Genomic DNA, 24237 nt, shown 5'->3' with positions numbered 1-24237 from the left:
TGTATTGGTTAAAGCCCCAAGTCCATAGTTAAATAAATCTGGACTTGCATCCCACCTTCCGCTATTTGCATACTGTGTCCCCTTAGACAATCTACATAAGCTTTCTGTGCCCTCTTGCTCCTCAGTATAATGTGGATACCTCACAGCATTGTTTTAAGGATTAAATGGGATAATTTGAGCACATAGCACATGACCTGCTTCCTAATATCTTTGTGGGGCTCAGGGCAAGAGGATAAGGGGAGTCCCCCATCCCCAGCCCACTGCTTGTTGCTTTTCTCCCACCCCCCCCCCAATCCTGACATCACCACCCAAAAAACAGCAACCCCTTGGCTTCCCCTCAGCTTCAGGAGAAGGAACCTAGGGAAGAGGTCCATGCTGGACCTGGAAGTAGGTTTAGCCTATTTCAGCAGAGAATTCCTGAGTCCTGGTACCCAGAGGATGAGGCAAAAAGGCAGGGTTGTGGTGGTGCAGAGATTGGGCAGTTGGTGCAGGCTCTTCCTCTCCTCTCTTGCACTGGCTCAGTTTAGAAGCTTCAATCTGTTAAAAAAAAAAAAAAAAAGAATTATCTCAAAGCAATAGAACTGCAAATCACAAGGAATAAACTGTAATGTACGCAAGCTAAAAAAATCATCACCACCAACAACCACAATGGTGGGCAGACTATGACACGTGAATCTTGTTGTATTACAAAAGTATGAAATGACTTTACCGTACAGACTGAAGGATAAAGGAGCCGACCTAAGTAATTCTGGAAGACAATATTTTGACTGGTTTTTAGCTGGTAAATTTGTTTCTTCTGGTGGTATAGACTGACAATTCTGAAAATGCTTCACATGTATACTGGGGTTGAACATATCAGTAAATGGCTGACGAATGGTGGGAGCCAGGCTTCTCATTACTGGAGAGGGAGGTTGCAGATGAGCAAGCAGGGAAGGTCAGAAGGAACCAGGTGGTACAGGGTTAGAGTCTGGGACATCAGCATGAACTCATGGATGGATGGATGGACAGATACAGGAACAATTACAGATATGTGTGTCAATGAGTTTCGGTATACACACATATGTTCCCTAGTTCTGTCAGGTGAGAGGGCTTGGAAGCAAAACACCCCAGTAGTAATGAGCACATATAGCACCCAGATCTTAATTTCAAAATTCTATTCTCCAATAAATGGAATCAAGGTTCCTTGGAGAAACAGCTGATTCTAGGGTTGGGGCAAGGAAAATACGAAATGAGCCTGGAGCATCTTGTAGTACCAGAAAGTAAGGAAGTACTTAAAAATCAAAGGATGGGGCTGGCCCAGTGGTGTAGTGGTTAAGTTCATGTGCTATGCTTTGATGGCCCGGGGTTCACAGGTTTGGATCCCTGGCATGGACCTACACGCCGCTCATCAAGCCATACTCTGGCGGTGTCCCACATACAAAATAGAGGAAGATTGTCACAGATGTTAGCTCAGGGACAATCTTCCTCACCAAAAAAGAAAAAAAAAATCAAAGGATGGGGACATATCAAACAGACACAGGAGGCAATTGAAAGAGCTCCTGATGGCTAAAGCTGGAATTAGAGCAACAAAATAAATAACATAGTGTTGGATAAGAACCCAAAGTACAAAATAAATATACATGAGTAAAAATACAAACCAATGTACAAAATAAATATACTTGAGTCCATAGTAATATAAATAAATAATTGAATAAATAAATAAATGAGGGAGAAAAGACAAATCTTCCTTACAGACGAATTCAAAATAATAGACATAGATGCTGCCCACTCCAGGAGATGCAGCTTAGTCACCCCCTGACACCACCTCCCTCATTTGAGCAGGATTTAGAGACTAGATTCCAAAGAATAGAAATGGAAAGATGAGGATGTCACAGACCATGGGAGATTAAGAACACACGACCAATAAATGCAATGGAATATCCTGGATGGGAGCCTGGAACAGAAAAACGGACATTAGTGGAAAGTCCGAATAAATCTGGAGCTAGTTGATAGTAATAAACTAGTGTTGTTTCTTTTGGCAAATGCACCACGGTAATGTAAAATGAACTGGGTGAGGAGTATACAGCAATTCTGTACTATGTTTGCAACTTTTCTGTAAATATGCAGTTTTTCAAAAAGAAAAAGAGGGGATTACGTCAGTGATATCGTCTGATGCAGCTTACCTACCACTGTCGCATTCCATTCATTTCCAAAGCAGATGGGAACCAACCTAAACAATGATTTTAGAACCCTGAATTAAATGATAAGGTAGGCCCAGGTTGGACCACCCTTTTCGCATAGCTGTCCCAAACCAGGCCTTTGCTTTGTGGGTGGGAATGAGATGGCCCGAGAACTTGAGATTCAGTCCAATATTGTAAATGGTAGACTGGGCTAAAATCCTCTCAGCTCATTGTCTTCTGGCATTCACTGCAGCAACCACACTTAGATGGTCTGGCCGAAGTTGTTTAATCTTTCTTTCAGCAAGAGAATCATCATTACCTATAACGCAGAACCAAGATCTCTGACTTCCAGAGAGTCTTTTGAGTTTTTTATAGTGGAACTGTCCTATAAAATCTACCAACATTGTTCCCACTAGCTGGTAGCCATTTACGTTTCTCACAGCTAACCGCCAAATCAAAAAATAGAAACAATGAACCCTTTGTAAAAAATGTTTGAATATGATTCTTGACCTTTGACATAATTAAATTATGTCAAGTGGCTACTAAATTTGGTACTTAGAACATTGCTGGCATCTTAACCCTTGATGGGCATCATCTAGTTTTTAGACAGGCAGTTTCTAGAAACCTGATCTTGACAAAGGGACAAGTCCTTTGAATTTCTAGACTTCTCCCTCTGAAGTCCTGAAGTCGCTCTGCATTTGCAAGGTCCACAGGTCCTTGTGCTTCTTCTGATACACAAAACATGGGCAGTAAATTAGAATATTTCAAGTAGTAATTAATCTGAGACTTGCATATTTTGTTCCAATTGGCATCTTTCATCCGACTTTCAGACAACACAATGACATATTTACATTCTGCGTTACGCAAAGAGTAAGCTCTGGGGGGTGCAGCTAAGAATCAACTTCCCTCCATCCCAGTCCGCAGATTTACAACAGAGCTGTCTGCCAAATTAAGGTCGAGGCAGAGACAAACTGTTTAATTGGCACACTGGAGTCACAGGAGCCATTTACTGTGACTAGCTACGCAGACAACAGGAGTCCTCTGGTTTTGTTCCAAGGATTCTGGCTGTATTTAAACACTTCCCTTGTACAGGAACACAGATAATTTTGTATGCTACATTTATTTTCAGTTTAACCTGTTTCTTCCTCTCGATTATTTATGAAGACTCTCACGCAATCCTGAAATAAACCTTCCAGTCCCCCCACTGCTGCTATTGTCTTTTCTATTTCATCCTCTAAATTTCTTCCGGTGATGATAATCACAGAGGGGCTCCTCTTGCTTTCCTTGTTTGTGCAGCAATCCCAATGGCGAGGCCAGAGAGAAGGTTCAATTAAAAAACAGATTTATAGCAGCTTGGCAGCCGGCCACTTGCCCCGGTGGCACGGAGCGAGAGATGGAGGCCCCGTATTCTCTCGGAAGCGCGCTTTGACGCAGCAGGAGCTAGGAAAGCAATACTCCTCTTGTCAGTCTCTTTCAATGTCTCTCCTGGTGATCCCCTCTGGCAATTTTGTCTCCTTCCAGGTGATTCTAGCAAACAATTGAGATATCAAACCGGTATAGGTTTTTTTCCCTAACTGCTTTGCTAGAATGATTGGGGCAACGTCCAGATCTTGGGGTATAGATGCATAGTCTTTCATTCCTTTGATTCTTTATTCATTCACTTCATCAAGAGGCAATTTTTGTATTTATCTACAGCAGAGGAAAGCCACTGGGTCTCAAATGAGACAGGATTGGGGTTCAGTAAGGGCTTCGACATATGCTTTTTTCTTTTTGCTTTATTGTAGTAACATTGGTTTATAACATTAGATAAATTTCAGGTGTACATCATTATTTATTTAGATTTCTGTGAGATTACATCATGTTCACCACCCACAGACTAATGACAATCTGTCACCACACACATGTGCCTAATCACCCCTTTTGTCCTCTTCCCTCCCCGCTTCCCATCAACATAGTCTAACTTGTGTTGCTTTGGGCAAGTGACATAACTTTGAGGAATCTCAGTTTTCTCCTCTGTAAAATGGGCATTCTACCACTGGTAAGATTGTAAAAATTAAATAAATTATTTACTCCCAGCAGTTAACTCAATGTCAAGTCTTTGTGCCAGGTGCTGAGGACACAAAATGATCATCAGACTATTCAGAAGCTGGTAGAACAGAATGTGAAAATGTCTCAGGCAAAAGTCCTTCTTTATCCTTCATGGAATTAAAATCTTTGAGAATTAAAGATGCAGAGCCAATGTGGCTCCATTGTTCTTATCCTTGAGGGGAGAAACAAAGCATAGTGATGTGAAAATGATTTGTTTGGACCATGTAGGTAAAACAAAAAAAAATCTGATTGGTTTGATAATGAGGGGCCAGAGTGATTATGCTAATGTTCCAAAAACAAAGAGAAATCTTTAGCTTGCTTGACATATTATTTTTCTTATCATGTAATCTAAACATCTGGGCTCAAGTACTAACTTAGTGGTTGTGAATCTTGGACAAACCAGTGGCTCCGTCTTTTGGGCCACCATGTCATCATCGTGAAATGTCATGGTTGAAACAGGTTACCTCTTGGGTTTTCTCCAGTGTTGATACTCCATAGTTTTAGGATTTCAGCTGTCCTTTTCAGTGGAAGCTGGAAGGACAGTAACAACATGACATAAGCCAACAACAAACGTGGGTCTAAATACTTGCATACTTAAGTCGTGTTTCTCCCTTTTCACAGTGATAAATTATCACTGTGAGGACATTAACTTCAAAATCATTTAAGAGAAAATGCAGTCAAAGTTTGGGGATGAACAGCCTTACACCAACTAAAATTACAAGCTGTAGCAGAAAAGAGATTCTGGAAAACACACTATGATTCTGTGTGTGTCCTAAGTTCAGTTAATTTACACACTTAATCAAAGCATTTGAGATTTCATTTCCCTTTTTTATGTAATTAGTAGTCAGAGTTACTAGGGACCTTTTTTATGTCAAGTCAACAACGACAAGCAGTAGGACCAAGTTGAGAAAGATCAATTCACAAGGCAAAGGGATAAAATGTGTAGTTAAAATGTTGGAAAATTGCAATAAAAAATGAGCAGTTTTCCATCTACCCTTCCTTTTTTCCTCCTCCCTCCATCCTTCCCTTCCTTTATTCTCTCTCCTGTCCTCTTTCCCATCCTCCCTCCCTTCCTCTTTTTTTCTGTACAGTAGAAAATACTCTCACTTTGCTTACCTACCTGGTTATGAGGATTCCCTTCACTGCTCACTAATTTTGTCAATTTAGCCAAGTCGATTCACCTCTCCCAGTCTTATTTCTTCATCTGCAAAACGGTGCAATCAATAAAAATCCCTGTCATGAGGTTTCTGTCAGAGTAAGATGAGATAAAGTACATACAAGTGTTTTATAAACCACAAAATGTTTGCATGTGTCAGTATCATCCTGCCTAGGTCGGCAGAGAGAGATAATGCCCTACCCTTCACCCTTCCCTCCACCATCCAGGCCCAGAAACCCCTTCTCCTTCTTCTCTCTACCCACCCCACCATAAAGCATACATCCATCTGGGAAAACTATGGAAATCTGCCCTGTTTCCTATTTTGTGGGACTCATTTTGTTATGTAGGAAGGATAAATGTTTCAGAAACCATGTAAGAACGGAAGGTCAAAGGGGTTGATGCCACCATGTAAAACCATCCAGTTGGTTTTCTAGGGGAAGGGAAAAGGTGACGATTATCAGTTCTATTGGGTAAATTGCCTTCCTGGTACCAATGGTTCAAATCACCTTTAGAGGACCAGTATGTATAGGATTGTTATTCTGTTCATCTTCATATCATTTTCATTGATGGTTAACAGGCCAAATTACTCATAACTGATGGACCAACAATTCTAGTTCACTACATTCTTGGGGTGTGATAGGGATAGGTGTAGGTGTTTCTCTCCACCCCTTACAGACTATGGTTGACAAAGAATTTTTGCATCTTTCTGCGCCTTGTTGCTGGGAGTTATGCCCACCCTTAAAGGCCCCAGTTTAATCCTTAATACTCTAAGACAATGGTTCTCAAACCTTAATGTGTGTACGTATGAATCATTTTGGGTCCTTATCAAAATAAGATTCTGCTTCAGTTGGTTTGGGGTGGAGCCCAAGATTCTACATTTCTCCCAAGCTCTTAGGCAGTGCCCATGATACTGGTCTGCAGATCACACCTCGAATAACAGGGCCCAAAGGGGGATGATGAACAGGGTTGAGGTAACCCTAACGTAGTTTGTTTCTGGTTCAGTTGATAGCTGAGAGATAGCAGGGGGAATGTGAAAGCCTGGATATTTCTCAAATACCATATCTGCGCAAGTGAAGACTGAATTGATGCTCCCCAGAACCCCAAAAGGAGTGCACAAAGGACCCACTCATGAAGATGCGTGCTAACCATGTCCTACTGGTGTGCCTCTAGCTGTGTGCCCAAAGACATCAAGTAAATAATCAACAGTTTTGTGTCTTAAAATCACCATCTTCCAGTTCTTCTTTCCAGCCATTCAGAAAGGAGTGAAAGATATTGATCTCACTCTCTAGCTCCAGATTCAACCGAACATTCCTTAGACACAACGGGAAAGTCTCTTTAGCTTCTTCGGGGCCGTGGTTCTGCTCCATCTTTGTTATGTCAGGGAAAAACTCTTCGTGGAGGGACGTATCCAGGGAGGAGAGGCCAAGCTCCGAGTCAGGCGATTTATAGAAAACTGATGAAGTCTTTCCACGCTCCTCCAACACGACCCCTTCACCCCACCAAACGGGCCGAGAGAGTGCATCTGACTGTGTGTAAGAGCTGGAAGTGTGATTGGATGGCTTATCTTTCATTGTGGTTGTTATTTGTGAAGGGGTGTGAGGAAGGGCAGTGAGGGAAGCTGTGTGGGAGAATAATCATCAGAGGGCTCCTGCCCAAGGGTAACAGCAGCTGCTCCCATCAGTGAGGCACGGCATCAGGGGCTGTATTTCACATTCTTAATCCCTACGCGTTCGAAGCAATACAAACAGAGAAGGCTTTTCCCTTCCTGTTAACCAAGGAATGAGGTTCCTTGCTCTCTCTGTATGTAATTCTCATTCTTTTCCAACTCAACACATAAAACACGGGTTTTGAAATAAACAAAAGTGTGAATCTTTCACTTACTAGCACGAGATCTTGAGCACGTTAGTTAACCTCTCCGAGCCTACTTTCCCCACCTGTAACACAGGTAAAAATACATCTTGTTAGGTCATTACTTGAATTAAACTATGTTAAATGGGTAATGTATGTAAAGATGCTAGCGCTTGATTTGCATGTTGTAGGTACCTGATCGATTTTATTATCATTACTCTAGAGAATTTATTTTTTAAATCAGAACGGGTGTCTAAGGACTAAATGTTCTCCAGAGCACTTGAGAACTTCCCTGCTTGTTTTGTGTGTGTGTGGGAGGCTCTGAGTGCTGAGCTGTTTATTTTCTGGGACAATAGCTCTCAGTACAAGCAGGTCTGCATCATTCCCATAAGCCTCTGTCTGTTTAATCTGTGCTCAGAATTAATCCAGAGCGTGACTCTCGCTCCCTCTAGGACAGTATTTGGGTTTTGATTCTGTCTCAGTTAGGTTTTCCTTGGATTTTTACCAATTATAATAATGAGGATAATGATAATAATAGCAATTATAATAACAAAAACTTAGATGATGCTCACCTTCTGTTTGACACTTTTCTAAGTCCTATATGAGTATTAATCCCTATGACACCTTATGTGGTGGGTCCTATTATCATCATCATTCTGCAGATGAGGAAACTGAGGCATGGTTGTCTTCAAAGGCACTTGGACTAATCATGGGCTTTTTGATTACTCTGAGATCCACTTTGATATTAATGAGCACAAACTTTATTTTTGTTTTCGTCAATCTACACATGACTACAGTTTCTTCTGGGCCAGAGTCACGACCTACTTATCTGCTCTGTTTCTGTGTTCTTATGACAGAAGAAAATAATCTTTGTTTTTCAAATTTGAAAATAAATATGAAATCCAAGAGTAAGTCCTGCCAGCACTCACTCCTGAATGTTTCCAGAATCTGACCACTTCTGACAAATTTCAATGAATGTTCTTCAACTATTAAACATGCCATCATCGCTTGCCTGGATGTTTGCAGTAGCCACCTCTCTGGTCTCCCTGCTTTCATGCTTGCCTTCCTCAATCCATCCTCCATACAACAGCCTGAGTGAGCCAGGGGTAAACCAGGTGCTAACATCCTCCTGCTAAAAAGCCTTGAATGCCTACCTATTACATTTAAAATACAATTCTCAACCATGTCAAAAACGCCTAACCCGGCATAGACCCTGCCTACCTCTCCATCTTATTTTCATTGTCCATCTCTGTGTTAGTCAGGACGCTCCAGAGAAACAGAACCGATAGAATGTGTATACATACAGAAAGAGATTTATTATCCAGAATTGGCTCACACTGTTCATGGAGGCTGACAAGTCTAAATTACGCAGGGTGGGTTGGCACACTGGAGACCCAGAAGAACTGATGTCCCATTTTGAGTCTGAAGGCTGTGTGCTGTAGAACCAACAAGAGCAGATGCTGCAGATAAAGGTAGTCTTCTGGAGAATTGTCTCTCACTTAGGGGAGACCAGCCTTTTGTTCTATTCAGGTCTTCAGTGGCTTGGATGAGGTCCACCCACATTACGGAGGGCAATGTGCTTTACTCAAAGTTCACCAATTTCAAACTCAATCTCATCCCTAGGCGCCTTCACAGAAACACTCAGAATAATGTTTGACCAAATCTGGTCACCCTGTGGCCCAGTGAAGTTGACACATAAAATTAACCATTACATTTTCCTTATTCACTAAACCTTAGCCAAGTCTGTCTGTGTTTCAGAGGCTCGGTCCTGCTTTCTCCTCCTTGAATTCTATTCTACTCTCTCTAGAATGTAAGTTCCTCCTGGGAAGAGACTGTACTCTGTCTCATTCACTGATTTAATCCAATGCCTAGAAGCATTCCTGCCACCTGGAAATGCCCAAAAGATGAATATTTAGAAAGCAGATGATTAAAGTGATTGTTAATCTTTTCAGAAAAGATAGCACACCTGGACCTGAAAACGTAAGCGGTCACCTATGTTGCATGATGTTGGAAGCTCAATGAAATCCAGTCTTCTCAAAATACTCCTTCTTAAACTATTGCAGCAACATCCTTGTCTGCTGCCCCAAGTCTGCACCCTTCAAGTCACCCCTGTTTAGAGAACATAGGCTGGGACACTGTGTCTCAACTATCTTAGCTAAGTGTACCTGCTACCTGAAGCCTTCTCCATCCCTGTCACGTAATTGCAGCTATTCAGATTAACTTGCTAGGGGATCCCTTGGGCTGGCATCTTGAAAGACGCTGGGACCCTGACCTTAAAGGAATGATTCAGAGCATGTCAGAGGTGGGTGGGACTCTCGAGATTACCAGATCCCACTCTTCTTTTCACAAATGAAAAAACTGAAGCCCACAGTGTCTTGTGCAAAGCCAGACAACCAATTAATGAAAGAGCTGACTTCAGAAATTGTCTCTTTAGTTTAGTGCTCTACTTAACAGAACAGAAAAATTTCAGTGGAAGGAATTTTGTACCCACCAGTACTGAGTGATAGATCTGAGCAAAGTGATGTTTTAAGGGTTCAGAAAAGGGGAATGTATGTATATACGGGGGTGGAGAATCATTGTTGTGACTTGGGAAAGCAAAAAGTAATATCCTTTCTTCCTCTCAACTCCAAAAGCAATTCATAAGTAAGTTATAAAGATCAAGAGATGAAGAACAAAAACAGATATTTGCTTTGCTACCGATAACATTGACTGGAAAATACTATTCCGTATGTGCAATCACAAGGCTTGCTAACACTCCTATTCTTCAACCGTAGGCCTCAAGAAGAGGATTACTCAAAGAAGAGTTTTAGCCTGAAGAAGAGCAATAAATATCTAAGATCACTGCTTCCGACTGGTCCAGGGCAGATGGGACAAAGAGAGTGCATCTCCACTGCTTATAGCTTTTGGATAAATTAACTTCACCCAGCCCCCAAAAGTGGACCCGTGTTTGCCAGATCCTTACTACCCACCAATCCAATGAGTTGCTTTTCCTCTCTTGGAGGGAAAAGGGGCTTAGGGACCTGGCAGCCATGACTCTTACAGCTAGCCAAATCTTCTCAGGAAGAGGGAGGCGGGTGGGAAAGACAGTATACCATTACTGAGCCGGGGAGAGGAGGCCTGGGTTACGGGATGCGTTGATGGGAAGGACTTTTGACTTTCACTCAATAGCAGAATTCTTACTAAACCAAGTTCATCTTCTGAGTGAGACACCATCCTCCTGCGGGATCCTCCTCTGCTTTGTTGCATATGCCTAAAAGGCAGGGGCTCGTCTTATTTTTCTTTGACTCCCTAGAAGTCCACATGCTCTGATTTAATGCATATAGAGCAGCTACTTGCTTTATATGGGGAGGTCTTTAAGATGAGTGATAGTCTCAGCTGCTTACATTTTCTCTACATCTTTTCCCTAATTCCCTAGAGAAAGGGGCTCTGGCATAAGGCATGAGTTCTAATCCCACAACTCCACTTACTATGCATGTGGCCTTAGAAAATTATCTCCTCCCAATGGGTCTCCATGTTCTTATTCACAAAATTAGGATGATAATATTGCAGGGAGGATTAAATGAGATAATCCATGTTAAATAGTTTTCTCAGTGCCTGGAAACTAGAAGGTACCCAACAAATGACAGCTACATATGGGACTGGCTCATGGGTGTGCAACCTGTGCACACAGAAGTGCCCTGCACTTGGTTTAATGCTCTCTTGCTGCCATCTTGAAATTCTTAATAATTTTTCATCAAGAGGCCCCACCTTTTCATTTTACACAGAGTCAGCAAATTATGTAGCCAGCCTTGATTGTGCAGCTATTCAGGAAGAATTTGGGCACAAGTTACAGGGAAAGAGGGAAAGACAGTGAAAGAGAGAGAGAGAAAAGAAACCGCAGGAAGTGAGAGAAGCACTGTTGGCATTATCCAATTTCTCCTAGAAAATTAAAATACCACGAATAAGAATAAATCCCCCTTTTCCCTACAGGAATATTTCCACAAAAATTGGAATAGAGTGGGAGGAAAAGAGAGATTAGTATGTAGGTCAAAAGATGGATGAGATTTTAAAGGAAACTGTAGACTGTTTTATCATTACATTAAGGATTGCCCAGAAAAAGAGGCAAAATCAAGAAATTCTTTTGAATAGACAAATCGAGAGCACAATACCAAGAAAATCAATGCAATATTATAGAAGCCCCTGACTGCAACACTTACATAACCTTTTTAAAAATGGAGAATAACATGCAAGTGAAAAAGCAATCTTTATAACACAGTGCCTTCAGCTTTTCCGGACCTGAGATTGATTTAAAATACATTCAGACCTCGTCAAAGAGAGAGGGAGCCTAAAATCTTGAGATGATAGTAGGCTCTTTATAAATGCTTGTTAATTAGTTAATTAATCAATCATTTCTCCAGCTGAAAGGGTTCTCGGACAAAGCCCAAACCTGCCGGGGAGTAGCTTCTTCCTGTTGTTCCACATTCTACCTACTGCAACACACAGAACAGCCCACACGTTCATTGCCAGTCCCTCCTCAACAAGGACAGTTCTTCTTCATCCCGAAGTCAATTTCCTCAGATTAAAACTCCCCAGTTTTGGTCCTGTGGCTGTGGCGAAGTTTCCACATCCTGCATTATCCTAGCCATTTCCTCTAAATAAGTTCTAGTTTTTGAATCCGCCTCTGAAAATACGGTGCCTGACCTTCAAGCAGTCCTCTAGATATGCAGCCAGATGAGATCTGAATCAAGTGAGTGACAGATTCCTACTTCCGCTGCCTCAGATCGCTTTTATCTGATGGCTGTCCTGCGATGGTGGCAAATATTAGTCTAGCCATCAAGTAACACCTGGAGATGGAAGGTTTTTCACGGAACTCAAGCAAAGATGAGGGTCATGGGGTCTGTGAGCCGCAGCTTTGTGCGTACGTGCCCTCTAAGGAAGGAAAAGATTCTCAGCTTTCACCGGATTCTCGAAGGGTTTCCTGGCTCCCCCACATTCTAGAAGTTTTAAATAAGAACCTCGGTAGAAGTTTTCTGGGGCAAGAGAGAATTTTTTTAGAAAATTGATTTAAGTAGGAAATTGTAAAGAAAAAAAGATACATAAAGACTTTAAATATCTTATTTGACTTAAAACATATACATATGCAAATTTTGTTATTTTTTTGTGAAGGGTCAAGGCCTTTTTCTTTTGGTTTGTATAAACTGGTTGGAATTCTGTGTTTGTCTTGTAAAAAGCACACCTTTAAAAGCATCACACATGAGTTCTAGTCTCTGTTTAAATTAAAGAGAGAATTACAAGACACTAGAGAAGTAATATGAATGAAGAATTCTGGATTTTTATAATTTTTAAATGCACTTTTCACACTTATACTTAAATCAATAGCATTTATTAAATGATTTGCCTTTGTCAAGTCTTTCCAAAGTATTGAACTTAGTTAAAACAACTCTAATTATATTTCATCGATTTAAGTAATATTGAATTAAATCACATAATTAAAGTTACAGGTCTACAAAAGGGGACTCAATAATTAGTTCCCCCTCTTTCCTACCCAGGTTCTGAACAAGTTGAAAGTAAAACCAACAGTAAATATTGAGGTCAGAATATCACTTTCATAATGATAGAAGCCAGGTTGAAGGACTCAACTTTAGATTTATTAGCCAAGTTGATAGTACAACTAGGAAATAGGCCAGGACTTAACCATCTAGTCCCAAGAAGCACTGGACGTGGGCTGGCCTTCCCTCACAGGGACTGAGGTCTTGGGTGAGCAGAAGTAGGCACGTTTATCCAAGAGAGAACAGCAAGGCTAAGCCAACCAGCTCAGTTTTTCTTCCCATCTTTACCATTTGTAAATTACTTCTCCACCCCGGGGGCAGAATGAGAGCGGAGAAGAGAGGTTTGGAAAGCGCTGGGGGAAAATCCCTCATCATGGAATCCAGCAGTAGGGAAAAGGAAAAGGAATTCCCCTGTATCAGTAATGCCAAGTGCAACTGGCTCCAATAGGTTCAAGCACAAACCTACTGTCAGTGAGTAAGCACAGGACTAACTCATGGAGACAGAAGTGCTTGGCTCCGCTGGAGAAAGCCTCCTGACTAGGCATGTTTGGTTGGCATGTTTCTCAGAAGCAATGGTAAGTGTCGGTTAATCCTTCTGTTTTGTAGAAGTCGTTAGGAGCGTTTTATTATTTACTGAGCCCAGGCCTGCTCCATCCTGTCCATGAAGTTTATGCAGGGCTTAAGTGTTTAACGTTTTACATTTCATTTCATTTATTTCAAGAAGTGATTTCATGATATCATTCAATTCTGAAGAACATTAGAGAACAACTCTCCTGCAGGGAAAACTGAAAACTTGCTTTTCTAAGAAGTCTGGAACTTTCAGGATGCTGTATGACAAAGCAAACATTTCATAATCAATGAAATTTTAATGAAACTAATAAAAGGTATGAGTATAAAGTTTACACTTAGCAAGCTCTACAGTCAAATGATGATAATTATATTTGGTAAGGATTAAAACTAAGAAAATACGTTGAAGCAGTACTCTTTACCAAAATTTTATCTCAAACAAATTTAATGAAATATAGATATTTGCTTAAAATATTTTTCCCCACATGGAGCATCTAGGAGGTTTTAAATATGACCTGGGTGTGCAATAGCTTTAAAAAAGATCTCCTTGTCTTTGCAAAATTGTTAATAGGGAGGTAAGTAATTATTTTAAAATGTAGTTCTTATTTTAAACATTTTTCAACCCTTAAAATAGAAAACTTGCATATGTATCATGAAATTTTTATTAAATAAGTTCTGATTCTTACCCTAGTGAGCCAATTTGGGTGCATTCTCTGAACTCTATTCCTTTCCAAGACAGAGGAAAATCACTCATGATCTTCTCTGGAACATAGGGGTTGTTTTTGTTTTTCATAATCCGAAGTTTTCTGATCTAGACACTCTGCTCTCTTTCCTTACCCCCCACCCCACACCTCCACAATCCCACAAAATATTTGTGACTGGGTATTGCTTCTATGCTTTTAAAGACAGGTAGTTTCACGAAGAAATTTTGCAACTACCAGTAAGAGTGGTTTTTAAAACACATTTCTAAAAAAGGTCTGGAAGTCTGAAATAGAGACTAGACTGAATAGAATTCTTTTTAACTTATTTACATACACACACAAGTGTTATCGTCTTGGCTTTGCAAAGTCAAATCTGTCTCATAGGATATACAAAAACAGACACACATGACAGAAAAGAGTACTGGCTTTGGTTGCAGGAGAACCTACTCTGACTGCCATATTCTTCATTCCAGTATAGTTGCATTGTGTTTGAATGCATTCATTTTCAAATTATTGGTCACCAGCCATTACTTCGGGGTGAAATCAATTTAGCGGATCTCAACTAGAATTTTACAAATAAAGAGAATAGAGTAGAAAAAAATGAGAGAGTGTGTTGCACATGGTAACAATAAATATTGTTTTGTGAAAAATTTGTTTGATTTATGTATTATATGCATGCTGGGTTGCCCTGTAAAATGTATTTCTTATTGTAGGATCTTGGTGCCCCCAAAAGAAACAAAGAACAAAGGTAGGAACAAAGATCACTGACCTCTTAACTGTTAAATATGACCTCCATATTTATTGTTATTGTGTTTGACCACGATGGGGCATTTGACACTATTGACCAGCTTCTCCTCTGTTTGAAAGTCAACCCTCTGTAGCATAATTACCTTCTGTAATGTTTCTTCCTTGTCTTCGCACTCTCCTGGTCACTCTTTATTAGCCTTCTCTTTCCCCTTCTGTTTAATATTCCTTTAGCATAAAGTTCATATCCCTCAGCTGAGCAAAACACCCTTGGTCATTGTATTCTGCCTGCTCCTATAGCCTCATCTCCCACTGCTCCCCCTCAGGACCCTACCCTATAACCAGACCAAATTACTTGCAGTTCCCCACATTTTTTGGCCACTCCCTCTTGCCTTCGTCTAAACTGTTCCTTCTTTCTTAACCAACCACCAAGTTTCCTTCTAGAGAAATGTTGTTCAAAATCTTTTGGTTATCATTAACATTGTAATACATTACAAATATATATGTATATGTAATACGTGTATTAATGCATAAGGTATACTCCTATGATGGAAATAAAAGTTTATGGAAAGAAGACTTACCCTTTCAACCTTAACGCACTCATATACCCTCCCCTTCCCTTCCATTTTAAAAAATGCCAATCCTGAACCAACAATTAATTTTATTAACCAGTCACGGGTTTCAATCCAGAATAGGTCAACCCATTAATGGAAAAATACCATGAAGTGAAATGAAAGCCCTTCCTTTAAACAAGGCTCCCTCCTTCCTCTTTTGTGTGTCTTTTCTGGGGCATTTCCAGCATGTTAAATGTTCCCTTTGCTGTGCCTCCAGAATCAATCACTGTGAAACCTAGCTCTTCTCACTCACTAGCTGTGTAACTTGAGCAGGTTCGTTCATGCAACAATATTTCTTAGCGTCAACCATGTCAGAAACACTGTGCTGGGCACTGGAGATACTGACCCTAGGAGAAGTAGACACCATCCACCTCTGGTCTCACAGAGCCCGGAATCTCATCAGTCCTCCAATGCAGACCCTCCGGTTTAATTGGTTAAAGTTAACCTTGTTAATTAAGGTTTAGCCCATTACTACAACCTATTGAGGTCTCTTTGCAGCTTAATCCTGCTATGATTTCCAAATGAAAAACCAAGTTGTTTTTAAAAGCTGAATGTTCCTAGAAGTATGGAGACTTATAGGCTCTGTAGTAATCTGCAATTGATGAGCGTGTTCTCAAGTCTTGGTAGGAGTCAAGGGTAAAAGTTTTTGCTCAGATAAAGCCAAAGTTAGAGTCAGTTACATAGTTTTTTAAGTACCTCTGATTAAGATTTGCGCACACATCCCACACACCTCAAGTAGATTATAATCTCTTTAAGGGGAGACATGACCGTATCTCGTATTTTTTGTGTATTGTCCACAACTTGAAGATTATAGTGCCCCAATAAATATTTTACTGATTAATTGATTGCAGGATACAGTTAATAAGATGCCTTCCACATTTTAAAAATTGCATCTGGAAACAGGAGAAGCAACTGCCAGGCATCTAGAGCATGTAGGAAGTTCCTATAACATCATTTTAACTCCCAGTTTCAATCTGGACCATGGAAAACAGTGTTGATGGTTAACATATTTCTAATTTCACCATATCCACGTCTGTTTAGTTTAAATAGTATACTTGAAACAAACAAAACTCACTACAGTATTGTCTTTTGAGATGGCCTTTATCAGCATTTAATACTCATCCTGTTTTAAGATAATTACAGGAGATAGTCACAGCTAATTAACGTTGTTGCTTAAATAAAGATTAGGTGGAAAGAATTTATCACTGACTTTAAAATCAGATCGTTTTCTCAGCTGGGTAATTCCTGGGCTGATTCACAGCATCTTCTTGAGTCACAAGCATTGCCTTCTCCTCCCTGAGCTGCCTTCAGCTTGCATTGACTTGACGTCTTTGACTATATTGTTTGATTGTAAAGCTTTTTGCCACCGAGCGGAACATAGTGACAGAACAAAACACCAGGCTGGCATTGTTCCTCCCACAGGTCCTCCCTGTCGCCGTGGTTACTCAGCCATGTTGGGGAAAGATAAGAGAAGAACATGGAGGCGGGCTCCTTCAGGGGGTGGGTGATGGCTCACAAAGCAGAAGAAGGTTATAAAGGATCCAGGGGGCTGAGGGAGACTTCTGGCCCCATTCCTCCCAATCTCCCCAGCAGGACTCAGTCCGACAAAGGGATTGTTCTCATGGAATTCAACTTGCAAATTTTGCACCATGCAGGGTTGGCATTGTACTTTAAGCTTCGTGAAACTGGAAGTTAATAGTTTACCACTTCTTGCAACCTACGCTGACAGAGATCCAGGAGAGGGCAGCTAATTGAAAAAAATGGCACAATCCAGAGAAAGAATCACTGTGTGCTCCTACATGACACAAGAAAATGCTTACTTTTGACCTCTTTTACGAAGGTCACAAACAGAAGAAGTTTCTTCACTTATTCATTAGGTTTGTTATATTATCACCAAATAATGTTTCTCAAAAGCTCCCAGAAGTTTCTCAAGTGCACACACAACACACACACACACACACACACACACACACACAGAAGGTATGGTGTCTACCCTTTTGTGAAGGAGTTGGCAACTCTAATTTTATCCACATAAGTCGGTTCAAATGAGGCAAATGTATGTATAAACCCACCTGAAAATATGTTGGTTTTTTCCTCAGGAAAATAGTGTTTGGGAATATGAGATGTACAGTTAGTCTCTCTCTCTCTTCTTTAAATTTGAATACGTTGATAGAATCACCTTAAGATATTTAGCTTTTATTCAAAAATAAGGGAGAAAAGGGAAGAGGTGGTCCAGTATAATAGGAGGAACACACTTTGGACACATACTGCATTACCAAGCCCAGAGTAGGCACTGAATCAATTCTTGTTGAGTGGAAACAAAAACAAATGAGATGGACCTCAATGTAAATCCTTATCCTGACCCTCACTTGCTGTGTGACTAGCCCAAGTCACTTAGCATCTCTGAATCCTCATCTTCAAAGTGTGGATGGTGCTCATTGCCATAGAGCTGTGGTGAAAATAAAATACGGTGAGATAATGGATGTGAGGTGCCAGGTCCTTACACAAGACCTGGCCCACTCGAGAACCGATTGTTATTCCTTTTTTGCCTTGTTCTTGGCTTTGCTATAGAGGCTGTTGTGTGAGCTGCGTGGAGCCAAGGTCCTGTCCACTGTGTTCCTCTCTGTACTCAGAGATGCTCAGAGGCACAGAGAGGTGCTCAGTCCGTGATCCTCCAGACAACATTTCCCATTGTCTTGCCTTCTTTTACCCCAAAAGGACAAGCTTTGGCTCTGCTTCAGGTTGATTGCTATAAATTAACTGATGGGCTTAGTTCCTCAGTGATTTAATGAGCCAAGAGCCAGTGAGCAGAGGTACCCATAGCAAAATGGTGCTCGGCATGGAGGGAGCTGCTGCTCAGGGATTCTCTGCTCTGCTCTCAGGTGCTAGAAGCTTCTTTCCTGCTGCCTCTGCTGTGCACAGTTGAGTTTGATGATGGCACTTACTGTTTGTTGTGCCTTGATCTCAAGGTTTGGGGTAAGATAAGTGAGGTGGCAGAAGCACAGTAGTTGGCACAGCAGGTAGGCACATCAGAAAATTAGTTACCTTGTCTCCGCAGGATGCATTTCAAAGGAGTGATGCCTTAAGTTCTGTTAAAGTCATACAAGAGCCTACACAGCTCTAGCAAGAGAAGTGGCTGTAAGTAAGTAATACCTTACAACTGCTGTTTCCAGGGGCATCCATAATGATGCTGATCAGAAAGGAAAATATTTTTAGGTTGGACTCTAACCAGAAAGTCAGTCATCATGCCAAAGAGAATAAACTGAGCTTTGCTCATAGGTACCAGAGAGAAGGCCAATACCAATAGGCAGAAAGCACAGGTTTCGTCACCAAATAAAGAGCATTACCCCTGGGAAAACATGTCCACTATGGAAGTGAACAGAGGTATAGACATTCATGGTCAGTGGGATACAAATATCAGGAAGACATTCATGATCCTAAAGAGGGCTACCGGCAAACAGCCAGAGGGTTAGAAAGTCCAGAAGTTTCCCCACATAGCCAACAAACTGAAAAATATATTCCAGTTCAATACTCACTAGGAACACACCAGTTAGAGTAACAATGAGGTATCACTTGACCTTCAGACTGGAAAGAATTCAGAAGAGTATAACACGTATGTCTGAAGTGGATGAGGGGAAAAGGGTCCTCACATATTTTGTTAATGTGAAGTTAGAGCCTGTGGAAGCAATTTGGCAAAAAGTATTAAAATAAAAAGAGTATACTTAAAAGCACCAGTATATGTACATACATACATATATATATATATATATACACACACACATACACAGCATATATATATACATGAAACCACACAAACTTACACACATATTCCAACATTGCTCAAAACAGCAAAAAACTTGAATACGTTTTGGAACTTCCCACACTATGAACTCTTATACAGCCATTAAAAAGGATAAATGAAAGCTATGCCAGTTAATTTGGAAGGATGTCTGCCAAATATCGTGGAGAAAAGTGGATGTAGCAAAGCATGAAGAATATAATCCTATTTTTAGAAAATAAATAACAACAAAGACGATCCTAAGCCAGATGTCTTCAATCTTCCCCTGAATACCCACGCTCCACCATCTCCACTCTGATCTGCACCCTGAGAGGCTGACCCTTATGGACGAGACCAGTGGGTTCTCTGAAGCCAGTGCCTTCCTGTCAGGCTCAGCCAATCAGAAGCCCTGGCAGGAGAGGAAGGTCTGAGGCAGCTGAGAGTCTGAATATCACAGCTTCTCTTAAGGCAGCCCTTTTTATATGACTTTCCTTCAGTTTCTGTCAACCACCTCCACCCCTCCTTCCTTTAGTCTTGGGGACACTAACAGCTCTGGGTACAGCTCCATTCCTTCTTGGTTTTAGTACCCTATTTGCACTTTTATAAATAATCCCATTATTAGGTTCTCCTGGAATGATCTTAAGTGGAAGTCGCCATCTGTCTCCTGCTGAGACGCTAGCTAATACAACCTCTATTTCTGAATATTTATATATATTTATCCATGTTTGTATACAATTACATAAACGTAGAGAAATATAGAAGGACCTATACTATGTGGTTAAAATAAGAGGCAAAAGTTGGGTGGAGGGGAATGATCGGTGGGAACAATGGTGAATAGAACAGGAGAGAAGAGCTGAAAAAAGGGAAAAGAATGAAAAAACCTGCACTAAATTAACCAAAACCAAAAAACCCAAAAAATTATACATGATATCACATAGCACATTTTATGCATATATATGTATATGTACAAAAGTTTAATTTAAAAAATCCAATGGGGGGCCGGCCCCGTGGCCAAGCCCACTTCGGCGGCCCAGGGTTCTGATCCTGGGCTCAGACATGGCACAGCTCATTAGGCCATGTTGAGACGGTGTCCCACATGCCACAACTAGAAGGACCCACAGCTAAAATATACAACTATGTACTGGGGGGATTTGGGGAGATAAAAGCAGGGAAAAAAAATCCAATGGGTAATTGGGCAAAAGGGACTAAACAATATAGATTTCCCAGCTCACAAGGTAATGGGGGAATCAGAGTGAGATGCTGAACATCTGGTCTGTGATATAGACTGCATACTCCTAACAAGAAGCAGAGTGTCCCAGTGGAAGATGAGATTCTTCAGCAAATTGATGGACTTATAGAGAATAAGAATGCTTCTCTTAGTGATTGAATACTTTCAAAGGGAATAAAGAGCCACACATCTCAAAAAATCTCTTTTTAGAAACTTCTTTAGCTGTAGGAAAATGAGAAGAAACAAAACCATCATTGAGAAAATGGCCCAGTCTTATGTGGGAAGAGGTTAGTATTTGCAGGACAAAACAAAGAAACACACACACACAACATTGGTCAAACAGTACTGCACTTTATTCAGTGATAAAAGGAAGACATGATGGGATGGGACACCCAGGATTTGAGAGAATGGTTGACTTGGCATAAGACCAACTTTATTAGCCAAGAATGACAAGACATATTGAACAGAGGTGTCAGAGCTGTGAGAAGTGTATAAAGCAGAAGTCCAGAGCAGAGAGGGCAGCCAAACTAATGAAGGCAGTGGCTCATGCTCCAGACAAATGCTTGTGCTCTTAGTTTCTGTCCTTGGAATCAGACTCAGTGAGACTCAGAAACACTGCCTTGATAAGACAAAGTATTCACATCATGATGACCAAGAAAGAGGCTAGCACATTATGGAACCATTTTGTAAGCTGTTATAGTTTTGCTAAAGGTCCCTAGTGAACAGAGGGTGAATTTCGAATCTGGGTTCATCAGAGAACTAAAGGAGAGGATTGAGTTCTAGAAGGACACTAGCCTGTCCCAGGGGAAGCCTTGGGGAGGGATCCAACTGTGCACTGTCCAATAAACATGTTACATTCTCCAGGTGAATGAGCATGCACAGATTGGAGAAAACGTGTGAGACCCCTCATCCATGCCTTTAATTTCCTTTTAACAGAAGAGTTACCTTATTACCTTATGCTTGACCAGCAACCTTTACTACCTACTGATTTGGTGTTAGGTCCTAGCCAGTGACACAGATCAGTAAACCACCAACCATAAATAGTATGATGCAATCTTTCTTTCTTTCTCTGGATAGTATTATTTCTAAACAAATTAGTGTCTGGATATCAAATCTTTGCAAATGAAAGGCTTTTATAACACACCAACAAGTATTTATTGATTATCTCAAATTCCAGAACTGTAAAGCTAGAAGACAGCACAGACTTGATTTGCTTCAAACCCTTTATTTTACAGATGAGATAGCTAACTAAAGAGGATAAGATATTTGCCCAAGATCACTCAGTAAGTTTTACAAGCAACGTACTCTCAAAATGGACCCACAACTCACAAGCATAAAGGAATCTGTCCAAGATTAAGGAAAAGAGATTTATCATAAATATAATAACACATTTACCAGTTAAAGAATTTATTAATTACAGAAATCTGCCCAGCCTCCTTCAAACACAACACACACACATACACACACACACACACACAAACTTGGCATTCATTATCCTAACAACCCATGGAAGCATATCCACTGTGCATCTATAACCAAGGAAAAAGCCTTGCTTCTCACACTAAAGAGACGATAGGGACATGTGCCAGCACATGATTAAAACAGGAAGGCATTGTTCTTCAAGCTCTCTCTTCATTTTCTATAATCTTAATTTCCTGCCTTACATGTCAGTTCATGGTGCCAACTGATGTCACAAGTGCAGAAACCCATCCTGCTGCCACAAGTCCAGCCAAGAGTAACTTTACTGTTCCTGTCTTACTTGCTAACAATTGTGTCACAACTTGGACTGACCACTGAAAGAGTGATCATTTGCAGTGACAGCCTTTCAGTTCTGCAGAAACTACAAAACTGACTCAAACAAAGAAACAGACAGGAGTTCCTAGAATCAGGAAACGTGGATCCATTCACTCTCTGACATTTCCATCTTAGCTTGACCCTGGTGGAGAGATGTAGAACCATTAGTGACAGTGCAGCAATGGCGCAATTAAGATGGGTGTTTGGGGAGACCCTGATGCTGAGCCAAGAGTACCATAGGCTGGAAGCTGATCTTTGCTGATGTTACAGTATTCCAGTTTCAACTAGTTAATTCAGTTAAAAATAGTATAAATCCTCTTGTTTAGCTGCGAGTGGTTGGGATTGTTAATTATGTTTTTAGCAAACCCATTAGAGGACAGCTACGCTACATTGGCTGTTGTGGGTGGGTCTGATCAAATGTTAAGATCTGGACCTCATCCATTAGCGACTGGGTGGTTATTCTAACCACACTGAATATGTTCATTCAGATAAGACCACAGACAGCAAATAATATCAATAAATACTCTCATGCAAAGTTTTGTCCCTTAGAAACTTCTTCTTTTCCTGAATTCTCCATCCATTCTTTCTATTCTGTCATGTTCTCCATTTCTTGTCTTCTTGTTACCTGGTTCCATCTCATAATAAAGCACTGAGTATTCAAACAGATAAGCTACATATATTTAGAGACCTGAATAAATTATATAACCTTTCTGTACCTTAGATTCCAACTCTTTAAAAGGAGGAAAATTGTGGTATCTATCTTGTGGGACTTTGGTAAGAAGTATATTAACTAATACATAGTGAATAATGCCTGGCAAATAGTAAGCACTTTTAAGTGTTTGCTATTATTATTATTTAGAAAGGATTTAAAAGACATTAAACATTTCATACCCCATATTTGCCTATGCCTCTAAGAATTTTAAGATTTCTGCTAGTTCTGTGATCATTAATTGATTTAGCTGTGGTTCCTAAGCTCTCTTTCTCTCCTTCACACACACACACAGTCATGAATTGTCATTGTGCAGTATAATAGGTATTAATTATTCCCACACTTCACAGTTATATTAGTTTCAGGGGCCTCACAATGGAGGTGTCTATTGAGATCCTCTATATGCCAGGTATTGTGGAAGGTTCTAGGGATACAAGGAGAAATAAGATATATCTCTGCCTTCAAAGAACTGATAGTGAAGTGGGTATGCTGACAAATAATTGCCAAACACTGTGATGAGTGCTACAATAGAGCATAAAGGTGGTATGGGCCTCCCAAAGAGGGTCCATCTTAAAGAGAGACGAGTGTTGAGGGAAGGAGTCCTGGACTGGATTCCTGGTGTGAACAGGAGTTTAGCGGGCAAATGAGGCAGGAAAAGATGTTTTTTTGTAGGTGGAGGGACTGGCATATAAAAAGAAGAAAGGCATAAAAGGTCATAGCATATTTAGAGCACTGTAAATCAGCAAATTACAGATGGTACAATAAATTGTATCTGCCAGAAAGATCAAAAGGTCAGAAATGGCAGGAAGCGTGTCAGGAGAATAGGCTGAAAAGAGGCCAGTAGCCATTTCAACAGAGGCCTTGCATATCGCTAGTGGATCTTGGTCATGATCTACAAGAGTAGCTGATGAAGGCCCGTCGAATTATTTTAAAGAGGAGCGTGAGAGGCCAGATTTACACCTAAGAGTCACACTGGCTGCAGAGAGGCAGGTAACTGGGAGACAGGGAGTTGGATGGGTGGAGGGGAACCCTTTCAGGTAGCTGCTTGTGGTTCTGTAAGGACTGACTTCATTACTTCTTTCTTCTTCTCCTACCCTCTCTGTGGACCCACAAACAAAAGGTCCATAACTAGATACTTAGCTCACCTGGCCCAGTGGGTGGACAAGTGACCAAACTAGCCAGAGCTCTCCCTCTTCCTGTTATTAAATGGCGTTTGCAGCCATAGCCCATGGGTGGGCAGGACAAGAATTGAAGCCTAAATAAGATTAGCTGAATCCAATCAAGTGATGAAGGAATCTAGGTGGGAGATTAGGGAATACAGCG

At 40.8% G+C, this 24237-nt stretch overlaps 1 long non-coding RNA gene across 1 annotated transcript; it reads right to left on the bottom strand.

Moving 5' to 3' along the window:
* Positions 1-431: 431 nt before the first annotated feature.
* Positions 432-16741, bottom strand: LOC111773786 (uncharacterized). The gene is made up of 5 exons (XR_002808412.2): positions 16616-16741; positions 7285-7337; positions 5368-5494; positions 4712-4778; positions 432-537 (listed from the first exon to the last, which is right to left on the bottom strand). It is a non-coding gene; the product is annotated as an uncharacterized lncRNA (long non-coding RNA).
* Positions 16742-24237: the final 7496 nt, after the last annotated feature.

The sequence above is a fragment of the Equus caballus genome, chromosome 6, assembly GCF_041296265.1.
Source record: "Equus caballus isolate H_3958 breed thoroughbred chromosome 6, TB-T2T, whole genome shotgun sequence".
NCBI classification, from domain to species: Eukaryota; Metazoa; Chordata; class Mammalia; order Perissodactyla; family Equidae; genus Equus; species Equus caballus.
Note: the sequence above shows the minus strand (reverse complement) of the source record. Positions and strands in the feature narration are given on the sequence as shown.